Source organism: Scyliorhinus torazame, chromosome 1, assembly GCF_047496885.1.
Source record: "Scyliorhinus torazame isolate Kashiwa2021f chromosome 1, sScyTor2.1, whole genome shotgun sequence".
Lineage (NCBI taxonomy): Eukaryota > Metazoa > Chordata > Chondrichthyes > Carcharhiniformes > Scyliorhinidae > Scyliorhinus > Scyliorhinus torazame.
In genome coordinates this window covers 13,960,762-13,972,259 of record NC_092707.1, presented here as the reverse complement: position 1 = coordinate 13,972,259, position 11,498 = coordinate 13,960,762, and the positions used below count along the sequence as shown (strand labels likewise).

Here is an 11,498-nt window from a genome sequence, read left to right as displayed (position 1 = left end):
CTTTGCAATGTAATTACCTAAAAAGGATTTCACTGCACACGAGTTCAATATAATGAACTTCCTGGGTGTATATGTTGCAGCAAACTAATGTGTGACTTTTAAACTTTTTGTCACAATATTAAATGGTCACATTTTATAATCGAAGTCTATTTTTTTTTTAAACAATACCTGCCTGGACAATTGACACTCTCAACGACTGACGAGTCCTAATTCTCACTGGCAGGCCCACGCAAGCTGTGGTTTATTCATCAATATCTAATTTATTTCCCTCTCTCTTCAAATGTAGTCCCAGTGGATCGATTGCTCACTCCCTACACTGTCGCCATCCGCCTCACCACAGAAGGTCTTCCGCGGACCAGGCTGTTAGAATGCAGAAGGATCATTTCCCCCTCAGTCAGTGCAACAGTCTGGAGGGTCCTGTCTTTAACACAAAGTATAACAGGAAGATGTATATATTTAAAGTTCCAATTCTAAGGCTACACGAAATCTGGCCAGGATGAGAAGGTTAGGTTTTGCTTCATTCACTGGTGATTTTGCATATTTTTATCTGTTAATATAATATTTTTGCAATGTTATGTGTATTGTTACTCTGAAACTATCAACCTGTCTGCTTACTTAATCAGCTTTTTACAACATTGCTGATGTATTTCAGATCAAACGTCTGGGACATTTGTAACATCAATCCTGACTTACTGACTAATATTCAGTAATATAATGAATTGGTGCCTGCTCCAGGTGACCGTGTTGATATTAAATCATTCACTGCCTTGTGCTCACAGACTTTTAAAAACAATTCTTTTTACTCTCATGGCACCTACAGGATTGAACCCAATTTGAGGGGCAAGAGCAACAACCATACTAGGTGGGCACTGTTTCCGAATGGGTCACCGGCTCAGAGCAGGGGGGCATTGAGAGAAACCATGCTCTCCCCTTCTAAAACATACGGGGGGGGGGGGAATTGACTTGAACCGAGAAACCGACCTCGACATAAAGGGGATTCTTTTAACCCCTGGAGTAAAATTCCCCTGTGCGCTATTTTAACGCGGTTGTTAACCCACTTAAAAGAACACTTAAAATTGTTTATTTTAACCTAAAATTATTAATCAGAAAACGCTATTAAGAAAAAAAACCTCTTTCATTTGCCAGTGGACTATTCAAAACTGTTATCAACAATCTGCCCCTTTTGAAAGCATCAGAAACCTTGGGGGTTAAAGAATAAAACCACCGAGATTCTACCCAATGAAACGTACTTTGATTTCTTGGCTATCTTTGGGGTGCAATGTGCAGATTGCAAAGGGATTCACTGCAATTACAGATTGTACTGTCTTTCTGCTCCACAGACGCCCATGTCTAACCCCTTTGCTGTTTGCGGTGCTTAATTCCGCTGCTCTGTTGCAATGCTTCTTCGGAGTAAATTGCAACCCAGCCCATGAGTAGGAGCATCTTGGGACTTTGCTGTTTATGTTTTCCGGACCAGCGCCGCGCCTCAAGCTGGCCAAGCAGACAGGAAAGAACGAGAGAAAGAGCTTGGGTCTGGAACAGTTGTTACAGCTGCTCCCCTGTCAAAACATAATGAAATCAGTTTGGCACAAAGAGAGGGGTTGGAAAAGCCCAACAGGAATGGAACAAATGGATGGTGAAGCCACTGTGGAATGTACAGCACAGAATCATAGAATTTACAATGCTGAAGGAGGCCATTTGGCCCATCGAGTCAGCACTGTCCCTTGGAAAGAGCAACACGGGGGCGATTCTCCGATCGCGGGGCTAAGTGTCCGCGCCGTCGCGAACGCCGTCGGGTTTCACAACGGCGTGAGACGGGCACGGGGCTGACCGATTCTGTCCCCCACAGGGGCCAGCACGGCACTGGAGCGGTTCACGCCACTCCAGCCTTCCTTCCCGGTGCCAAAGTGGCGCCGCGCCAACCCACGCATGCGCAGTTGGGCCGCGCCAACCCGCACATGCGTGGGGGACTTCAGCGTGTTGGCCTCTACGCAACATGGCGTGGGGGTTCAGGGGCAAGCCGTGCAACAAAGTAGGCCCGGGGGGGTGGTAGAAGAGGACCGTCCGCCGATCGGTGGGCCCCAATTGCGGGCCAGACCCCATCGGAGGCCCCCCCTCCACCCCCCTAGTGAAGGAGCGCTTTTCCCAGCCCCACAGGCTGCCCCGACCCTTCGCGCAGAGTTCCCGCCGGCAGCGACCAGGGGTGAACGGTGACGGCGAGACTCTGCTTTTTCCACGCGGCCGCTCGGCCCATCGGGGCCGGAGAATCGGCGGCGGCCCCGCCGATTCCAGTGGCCCACGGCCGGCGCCGCGTCAAAGGCGCCGGCGCAAATGGTGCCGATTCTCCGCACCTTGGAGAATCGTGCGCCGGCGTCATGGCGCGATTGCGGCGAGCCCGGCACAGGGCTCGGAGAATCGCGCCCCCCATGGGCAAGGTGGACCATTTGCCATACCTCCGGAGCCACCCCTCGGCATGAGCAAACATCGACAATGAAGTCCAACATCTACTCCAATGCGCCAGCACAGACTTCAGACACCTGAGGAACAGTGTTCAAAGACCAATCCAATCCAGCACCGAGCTCTAAAAAGCAGCCGTGCTCCCCGCCCTCTTTTATGCATCAGAAACATGGACAGCAGACACCTCAAATCCCTGGAGAGATCTCAAAATCGCTGCCTCTGCAAAATCTTGCAAATCCACTGTCAGGATAGGCGTACCAACGTAAGTGTCCTCTCCCAGGCCAATATCCCAGAGGCACTGGCAGCACTCCTGCGATGGGTGGGCCCCATTGTCCATATGCCTGACACAATACTCCCTACATGAGCTCCGCAGTGGCAAGCGATCACTAGGAGGGCAGAGGAAACACTACAAGGATACTAGAACACACAAACTGGAGATGAAGCATCCGTAAAGGTGCCAACCACCTTGAGCGTCACTGGGTGGAGTACATGGAGGCCAAGCGTTATCAGTGGAAAGAGAGTCCCACTCACCACCTCATTGGTCACCACCTGCTCCACCTGTGGCAGAGTCTGCGGCTCCAGGATTGGCCGATTCAGCCAACGCTCAGTGTGGAGGCAAGTCATCCTTGACCCTGAGGGACTACCAAAGTAAGAGATGTTTATGAGCTCTGAGAATGACTCATTTACACTCCCAGGAGTGACCTATATGGAAATGCAGGGACCAATTCTCTGCAAACAAAAGGAATATGTCCAAGCCTTGGACCATAAGACATAAGAGCAGAATTAGGTCACTTGGCCCATCGAGTCTGCTCCGCCATTCAATCATGCCTGATATTTTTCTCATCCCCATTCTCCTGCCTTCTCCTCATAATCCCTGATCCCCTTATTAATCAAGCCTTGTGCCATTGTTGAATTATCCGGGAGCTTGGGAAGTCCATAGTTCCCTTTGTTTTCTCCATGGCAATGCCTTGGCCAGTCAGTCGACTTGCCAACCAATCCCTTTCCGTCCTGTGGTATGAATTATTGTGGTCGGGCGGCACGGTGGCATAGTGGTTAGCACTGCTGCCTACAGCACTGAGAACCCGGGTTCGATCCCAGCTCTGGGTAACTGTCCATGTGGAGTTTGCACATTCTCCCCGTGTTTGCATGGGTTTCACCCCCACAACTCAAAACGATGTGCAGGCTAGGTGGATTGGCCACGCTAAATTGCCCCTTAATTGGGGGAAAAAAAATATTTGGGTACTCAAATATTTAAAAAAAAGAATTATTGTGGTCATTTGAAATTTTGCATTCTTGAATTTGGCCTGAAGACTGCAAGAAAAAGGCTTCAGCAACATATCTCTCTCTTTTTATCAATGTTCAAGTTCGATACTATAAAGACTTCTATTAGGACACGCCTCAACATTTTATTGAGAGAGAAGAACCCTGGAATTGTTAGCCTTTTCCGGTTAACCCATTCAGTTTTGGCGTGACCTCTCTTCCTCACTTTCTTCCTTTTAAAACACCCCTAAAAATCTTCTACTTTGACCAGCTTTTTGGTCACCTCACCTATTATGTGGCTCCGTGTCAAATTTTGTTTTACAATAACACCTTGGGATATTTTATTGCATTAAAGGAGCTGTATAAGTGAAAGTAATTGTGGCTATAAAACCACTCTCAGCCATGCAAGTTCCAAGGGCTGTGCCGCGTTAACTAATCTCAGCCTAATAGTGGGGACACTCATAGTAGTGTCAGTGTTCCAGGTTTGGGAGGATGGCGGGGGAGAGAATCAGTGAGCGGTATCACTCCTGAAACAGTCTGATTTGTGCCAGAATCGCTGTTTATTCTGGGATGGAAACATGACACACATGACGTGGCACTGACTCAGCATCACATAATGTGGAACATTGACTCAGTGATTTGCTGCTGGAAGTGCAGACGCCAAGATCTGAGCAAGTGCAGAATTAGGATCAGTTGCCACATGTTAACTGTCAAAGAACATGTGTGCACTCACTGTTTAATCTTACATTGGCTCCCTCAGTAAGCCATGAGAGGTGTTTGTCGATCAGTAACCCAATATCAGCCCTATTGCCTCTGGAGAGAAAGGGACTCTGGAAGGAAGTTTAAAATGTTTTCCGGATTATTTTTCTTCCAAGGAGCAGTATCGTGGGACTAATTTGGATAGTTTTTTCAAAGACCTGGCAGGGGCTTGATGGATCTCCTCCTGTGCTGTATCATTCTGTGACACCGCTCCAGAAATGAATGTGTTTGAGGGAGGTTGACGGGGAGGGGGGAAGTTGGGTAGGTTTCATTGGGCATTCTGACTAAATGTAAAATTAAATCATAAATCTACTAATTACACAATTATCCTGAAATATTTGGAAAAAAATCCATCATTGCCTTTTTAATTGCACAACGATAATTACATTAAAACTACTTTTTTTTGGCAGGCTTAACGATCAGCCTGTATGTTTGCCATAATTAAGACAACTTTTTCCTGAGGATCATTTCTGGTATCAAAACGGCTCTGCAGTTACATAATCTTTCAATGCAAAGTCTCCACCGTCAGTAGAAGCAGCATGTGAGAGGTTCCAGCCACCTCCAGTTGCCTGAGAAAACAGAACAAACTTATCTTATAAGCATCTTGCGTTCGTAAAGTGCCTGAAATGTAGTAAAACATCCGAAGGTGTTTCTAGAGAGTGTTATTCAGACAAAATTTAATACTCAGTCACACAAGGAGATATTGGAGCAGGTAATAATAATCAAAATCTTTATTATTGTCAAGTAGTACACTGCAATGAAGTTACTGTGAAAATCCCCTAGTCGCCACTCTCCGGGGCCTGTTCAGGTACACGGAGGGAGAATTCAGAATGTCCAATTCACCTAACAAGCACGTCTTTCGGGACTTGTGGGAGGAAACCGGAGCACCCGGAGGAAACCCATGCAGACACGGGGAGAACGTGCAGACTCCGCACAGACAGTAACCCAAGCCGGGAATCAGACCCGGGACCCTGGAGCTGTGAAGCAACAGTGTTAACCACTGTGCTAACACGCCACCCCGTGAGAAGAGATTTGTTTAAAGAGGCAGACTTTAAGGAGCACATTAAAGGGAGGGTAGAGGGGTTTTAGGGAGGAAATTCCAGAGCTTGGAGCCCGGAATCTGACTGCTCTGCCGCCAATGTTGGAGCAGTGAAAGAGGCCAGAATTGGAAAATAACCTCTAAGCCGGTATCCTAACTCACACCAAGGCCCATTGATCCATCCCCTGCCTCTGGGCTTGCTAATTGGCAATGGCACCTGGCCCAGAAACACCATTGATTTTATCATTTTCATCCTTGTTTTCAATTCTTCCTAAATCTCTGATCATCTCCAGCCCTATTCCCCCCTGAGACCTCTGATTTCCTTCAACGCCAAATCACGTGAATTGTAGGATTTAGCAAAAGATTTTTGTGATCTTTTATATGAATTAAGGGCTACAGATAAATCCTAAGCATTTCCTGTTTGGAGAGTGTTCAGTATTACCACAATGCCCTCAACATCCTTGTGCGTTAAATTCTGTCTGGGGTGGCATGGTGGCGCAGTGGTTAGCTCTGCTGCCTATGGCGCTGAGGACCCGGGTTTGATCCCGGCCCTGGGTCACTGGCCGTATGGAGTTTGCACATTCTCCCCGTGTCTGCGTGGGTTTCGCCCCCCACAACCCAAAGATGGGCAGATTAGATGGATTGGCCACGCTAAATTGCCCCTTAATTGGGAAAAAATAATTGGGTACTCACTTTTTTCTATCTGATAATGCTCCTGTGAAGTGTTGTGAGACATTCGCTAGGTTTAAAGAAACTAAATGCATACTGTTTTTGTTGTTATCTGTGCCCAATATGTATAAAGTTGGGATGGTGAGATTTAAATAGTCGGAATATCGCTGCCTAATAAATGTTCAGATACAAACACGGGTAGCACATGGGTCCTTCCCAAGTGCAGCGTAACAGCTACTGTTCCCTAGCTGTGCTTTGGTCCACATCTGTCCTTTCCCTGGTCTGTTTTCTCGATGATATGTGTCTATTCCTGTTCTACTCCACTAAACACCTGGATCTAACAATGGGCCTTCAGCTCCTGCTGGGAACAGGAACAGAGGCAGGCTGGATCCACCTTCCAGTTCCACATCTCCACCGTATCTCTGGGCCATTTTTGCAGTGATGGGATCAATACACCTGGTGTTGTTTTACTTGGAGCTGGTGTACTTGGTCACCTCTTTTGTGCCCTCTGACATGGCGTGCTTGACCAGTTCCCCAGGCAGCAGCAGGTGCACGGTGGCCTGGATCTCCCGGGGGCTGATGATGCTGCACACGTTGTAATGGGCGGCATGGTAACACAGTGGTTAGCACTGTTGCTTCACTGCTCCAGGGTCCCAGGTTCGATTTCCGGCTTGGGTCACTGTCTGTGCGGAGCCTACACATCCTCCCTGTGTTTGTGTGGGTTTCCTCTGGGTGCTCAGGTTTCCTCCCACAAGTCCAGAAAGACGTGCTGTTGGGTGAATTGGACATTCTGAATTCTCCCTCTGTGTACCTGAACGGGCGCTGGAATGTGGCGACTAGGGGCTTTTCACAGTAATCTCATTGCAGTGTTAATGTAAGCCTACTTGTGACAACAATAAAGATTATTATTATTATATGGGCCAGATGAGAAGCCTCACCTGGGATGTGCTCAAAAATGTTGATGACTTCCTGGTCATTTGAAAGTGGGTTTTATTGGCGAACATCCAAAAACTCTTTAACGCAATGACCAAAGAGTATAATCCTGTACTTGGTTACTGTAGACCAATGTTTTGCAGTTTATGCTCCGAGAGTACATTTGTTTTTTAAAACTGTCGATGACTCACTGGTTCATGATGCTCTTGGCCTTGGAGAAGATGCCAGTGTCAGGGCGAACCTGCTTCATCACTTTTTTGAAAATAAATTTAGAGTACCCAATTCAATTAAGGGGCAATTTAGCGTGGCCAATCCACCTACCCTGCACATCTTTGGGTTGTGGGCGTGAGACCTACGCAGGACAGTGACCCGGGGCTGGAATCGAACCCGGGCCCTCGGTGCCGCAAAGCAGCTGTGCTAACCCCTGTGCCACCGCGGCGTCCCTGCTTCATCACTTTGTACGTGTAGATTGAGTAACTCTCCTTCCTGGGTCTCGTCCTTCTCTTGCCACCCTTTGTTGTCACCTTCTTCTGCCCTTTCTTGTCACCCTTCTTGGGAGATTGGGTGATTGTCATGTTCAATTTCGGAAGCGGAGCCGCTCGGTCTCCTTCGGCGGCTAATTGAGGCCAATTATAGGAGGTTTTCCAGTCCGCCTCCAAGTTCCTGCTGATGGCAGGAGCCAAGGCTCTCCCTCCACTCCCAACTTCCATCTCAATGGTGCGCAGGCGCAACCTTCCCGGCGAGGAGTTCCACCATTATGGCCTGGCTGACAAACTCATTTGAAATTAAGAATACTGTTATGGGCCAGGGTTTAGAGAACCCCAAAGTGTATCATGGAGTTCACCTGACCCACAACTTTTAATAGATTGTGGTATGGGGAGCACTCGGCCCACTCTACAGGTGTGGTAGAGCAGAAGCAAAACAAAACCATGTTTATTCTATGAACTCAAGTTAACCTTTTTAAAACATAGTGACCATCTGAGCAACCATTAATTCAAATACAATCCCCAAAGAATACAACACTAAGTAATTCTTAACTTCCCAAACAACATCCAGAAGACAAAAGAAACACCTTTTTAACAGACGCGCATCAGGTTTACATACACTACTGAAAACATTTATAATTCTGAGTATACCAAATGATCAACAGATAGTCTTTTCATGGCAGAGAGATCAACAGTACACCTGCTTTGTCTGGCTTCAGCTCCAACATGGAAAACAAAATTAAAACATACCCTGCAGCAAACCGCCTACAACGAAAGTAAAAAGCTGACACAGCCCAGCTCCACCCACACCCTGAGATCACTGATAAACACCCATTTCTTAAAGGTACATTTCTTAAACAACCATTTCTTCAAGGTACTCTCACATGACCGTACGCTCTCTCTTCAATACAGCCTGCTCTTGCTGCTGTCAGCCTTCTGATTGGTCCTCCAGCTTCGCGAGCCTGCCCATGATCCTCGATTGGAAAGGCAGCCCCCCTTGAAAATCCCAATGAATGACTGTTCCCGGGGCAGTTTCAGGAGCCGGAAGCAGTTCCAACCTCTGCTTCTTGGCCCCAGAGGGAAAATTCTCGTAATGTCACCAACAGAGGTTGGCACAATATGTTACCAATGCAAGAATACTGTAGGAGGTGCGGGAAGGGGAGGGATTAAATCTTTGTCTTACGACATTGGATCCTGAAATTGCCTGCATTAACTTCTATTGGGATCAAGGGTTATGGGGAGAAGGCAGGATTAGGATATTGAGTTGGATGATCAGCCATGATCGTGACGAATGGCGGAGCAGGCTCGAAGGGCTGAATGGCCTGCTCCTGCTCCTGTCTTCTATGGCCAGGATTCTCCCTTCGGCCAACGGCTCCGGCATCAACAGGCCCCCAAGGTGAAGCATTCTTGCCTGTCTCGGGGGGTAGGTGGACAGCGGAGGGGTTGGCGCCCCCCCAGCCGGCGGCGAAGGGATGGCACGAGTTCGCGCATGTGCCAAAGGGTCTGCGTGATCTTGCGCGGAACCGCCGGCCTGCGCATTTTGCCACATGCGCGGGGGGTTCTCTTCTCCGCACCGGCAATGGCGGAGCACTACAGGGGCCGGCGCGGAAGGAAGGAGTGCCCCCATGGCACAGGCCTGCCCGCAGATCGATGGGCCAGGCCATCGTGGGGGGCCCCCTTGGGTCGGACCCCCCTGAGGACTGCCCCTGCCAGCTTACCTGCCAGGTCCCGCCGGTACGTGAGCTGAGTGATTCATGCCGGTGGGACTGGCTAAAAACGGACCGCTGCTCGGCCCATCGGGGCCCAGAGAATTTCCGGGGGGGGGACTGCTGGCAACGGCCCCCGACCGGTGTGGCGTGAACCCTGCCCCCCCCCCCCCCCGAAAAACGGCGGCGGAGATTACGGCAGTCGGCGGCGGGGCGGGATTTGCGCCGCCCCTCCCGGGGATTCTCCGACACGGCGGGGGGTTGGAGAGTCCTGCCCTATTTTTCTGTATGTATTGGGAGAATAGTTTCTTGATTTTGGAAGGATTGTTTGAATGTTCGAACAGCTGTTACAGCCCATGTGTGGAGAGGCAAGATTGGTGCAATGTGCAACTCTGTGCACAGAATAGGAGGCCTGCAGTGCTTGGCAGTAAGACTGTTAATAAAGAGTCAATCTGCTTCATTTGCTTTGGAGTAATTTGGAAAGTCCAGGGTTTGGAATTACTGGCAACTTTCAGGAAGAATATCTCATGAAGCAGAAGTGATACATGGGCAAATGTTAATATCTCTTCCCCTTTGTTTAAACCTCAAAAATCATTAAACACCCTGACAAAGTTCCTTCCATCATTGAATTCCACAGGCTTCTTATTGAGGTTTCTTTGGCGCACGTTTCCCCTTTCCTTCAGAGGCTTTGAATCCTTGCTGCTTGCGAGTTTGGGGCAGCACGGTAGCACAAGTGGATAGCACTGTTGCTTCACAGCGCCAGGATCCCAGGTTCGATTCCCCGCTGGGTCACTGTCTGTGCGGAGTCTGCACGTTCTCCCCGTGTGTGCGTGGGTTTCCTCCGGGTGCTCCGGTTTCCTCCCACAATCCAAAGACGTGCAGGTTAGGTGGATTGGCCATGATGAATTGCCCTTGGTGACCAAAAAGGTTAGGAGGGGTTATTGGGTTGCGGGGATAGGGTGGAAGTGAGGGTTTAAGTGGGTCGGTGCAGACTCGATGGGCCGAATGGCCTCCTTTTTCTGCACTATGTTCTACGTTCCACCCCTCTTGAAAAGTTAGCTAAGCCTAGAGTGTGTGTGTGTGTGTAGGGGAGTGTGCGTGCGTGTGCGCGCGCGATTACAACTGAGCCCAGTCTGATCCTCACCTGTCACAGCCGTTTCCACTCAGTCACTGAGCAGCAACCACAAACCGGAATCTCAGCTGATCTTTCCTTCCTCACTGAGCAAAATAATCACACTCTGTTTGCCCTTTGGCAAAGACTGGCTGCCTCAGCAAAGGCCAGGGACCCAAGCTACAAATCACCTCACCTGATTGACTCAGCTTTTCGTTGGGTTAATTCACTTGAGCGATTTAACAACATTTACATCAGTTCGCCAAGGTTATCATTCTTCGGTTTATGCTATTATTCCAATTTGTAGTTTCTATTTTATGTTTTATTTACAAATAATTCTCTCCTTCCTCTATCGCCTCATGACCTGCGCCCTCTCCGAACTCGAGCCCCTCCAATTCTGATTGCTGTAGAGACGGATCCATATTTTAAAAAGGTGTAAATTTCCCTGTGTCCTATGCAAGGATTCACACGGCGAGATCTCACATTTTAGGACTTTGCCAACAAACTAAAGTCAACATCAACTAAAGATTACAGGCAACTAATAATCCAATCTTGATGTGTGACTGAATCTGAGAGTCCGATGGTCAGCACGGTGGCGCAGTGGTTAGCACTGCTGTCTCACAGCGTCGAGGTCTCGGGTTCGATCCCGGCTCTGGGTCACTGTCCGTGTGGAGTTTGCACATTCTCCCTGTGTTTGCGTGGTTTTCGCCCCCACAACCCAAAGATGTGCAGGCTAGGTGGATTAGCCACGCTAAATTGCCCCTTAATTGGAAGAAAATGATTGGGTACTCTAAATTTCTTTTTTTTAAATCGGAGTGTCCCTGGGCGGAATTCTCTGATCCTGAGGCTAAGTGTTGACACCGTCGTAAACGCCGTCGTGTTTCTCAACGGCGTCAACATGGCATCAGGAGCAGCGATTCTGACCCCTACAGGGGGCCAGCACGGCCCTGGAGCGACCCACGCCGCTCCAGCTGCCGATCCCGGCGTCAGATGGGTGCCGCGGGTCTGCGCATGCGCAGTGGGGCCGGCGCGATTGCTGTGCATGCGCGGTGGCTCCCTTCTCCACGCCGGCCCCGAAG

General features: G+C 49.1%; 1 long non-coding RNA gene across 1 annotated transcript in view; it reads left to right on the top strand.

Annotated features, from left to right (window-relative positions):
• Nucleotides 1–402: 402 nt before the first annotated feature.
• LOC140385690 (uncharacterized) overlaps nucleotides 403–11,498 on the top strand; it is a 73,574-nt gene continuing 62,478 nt past the window's right edge. The window contains exon 1 of the long non-coding RNA XR_011933427.1: nucleotides 403–504. This is a non-coding gene — a long non-coding RNA (uncharacterized lncRNA). The remainder of the gene's footprint in view (nucleotides 505–11,498) is intronic.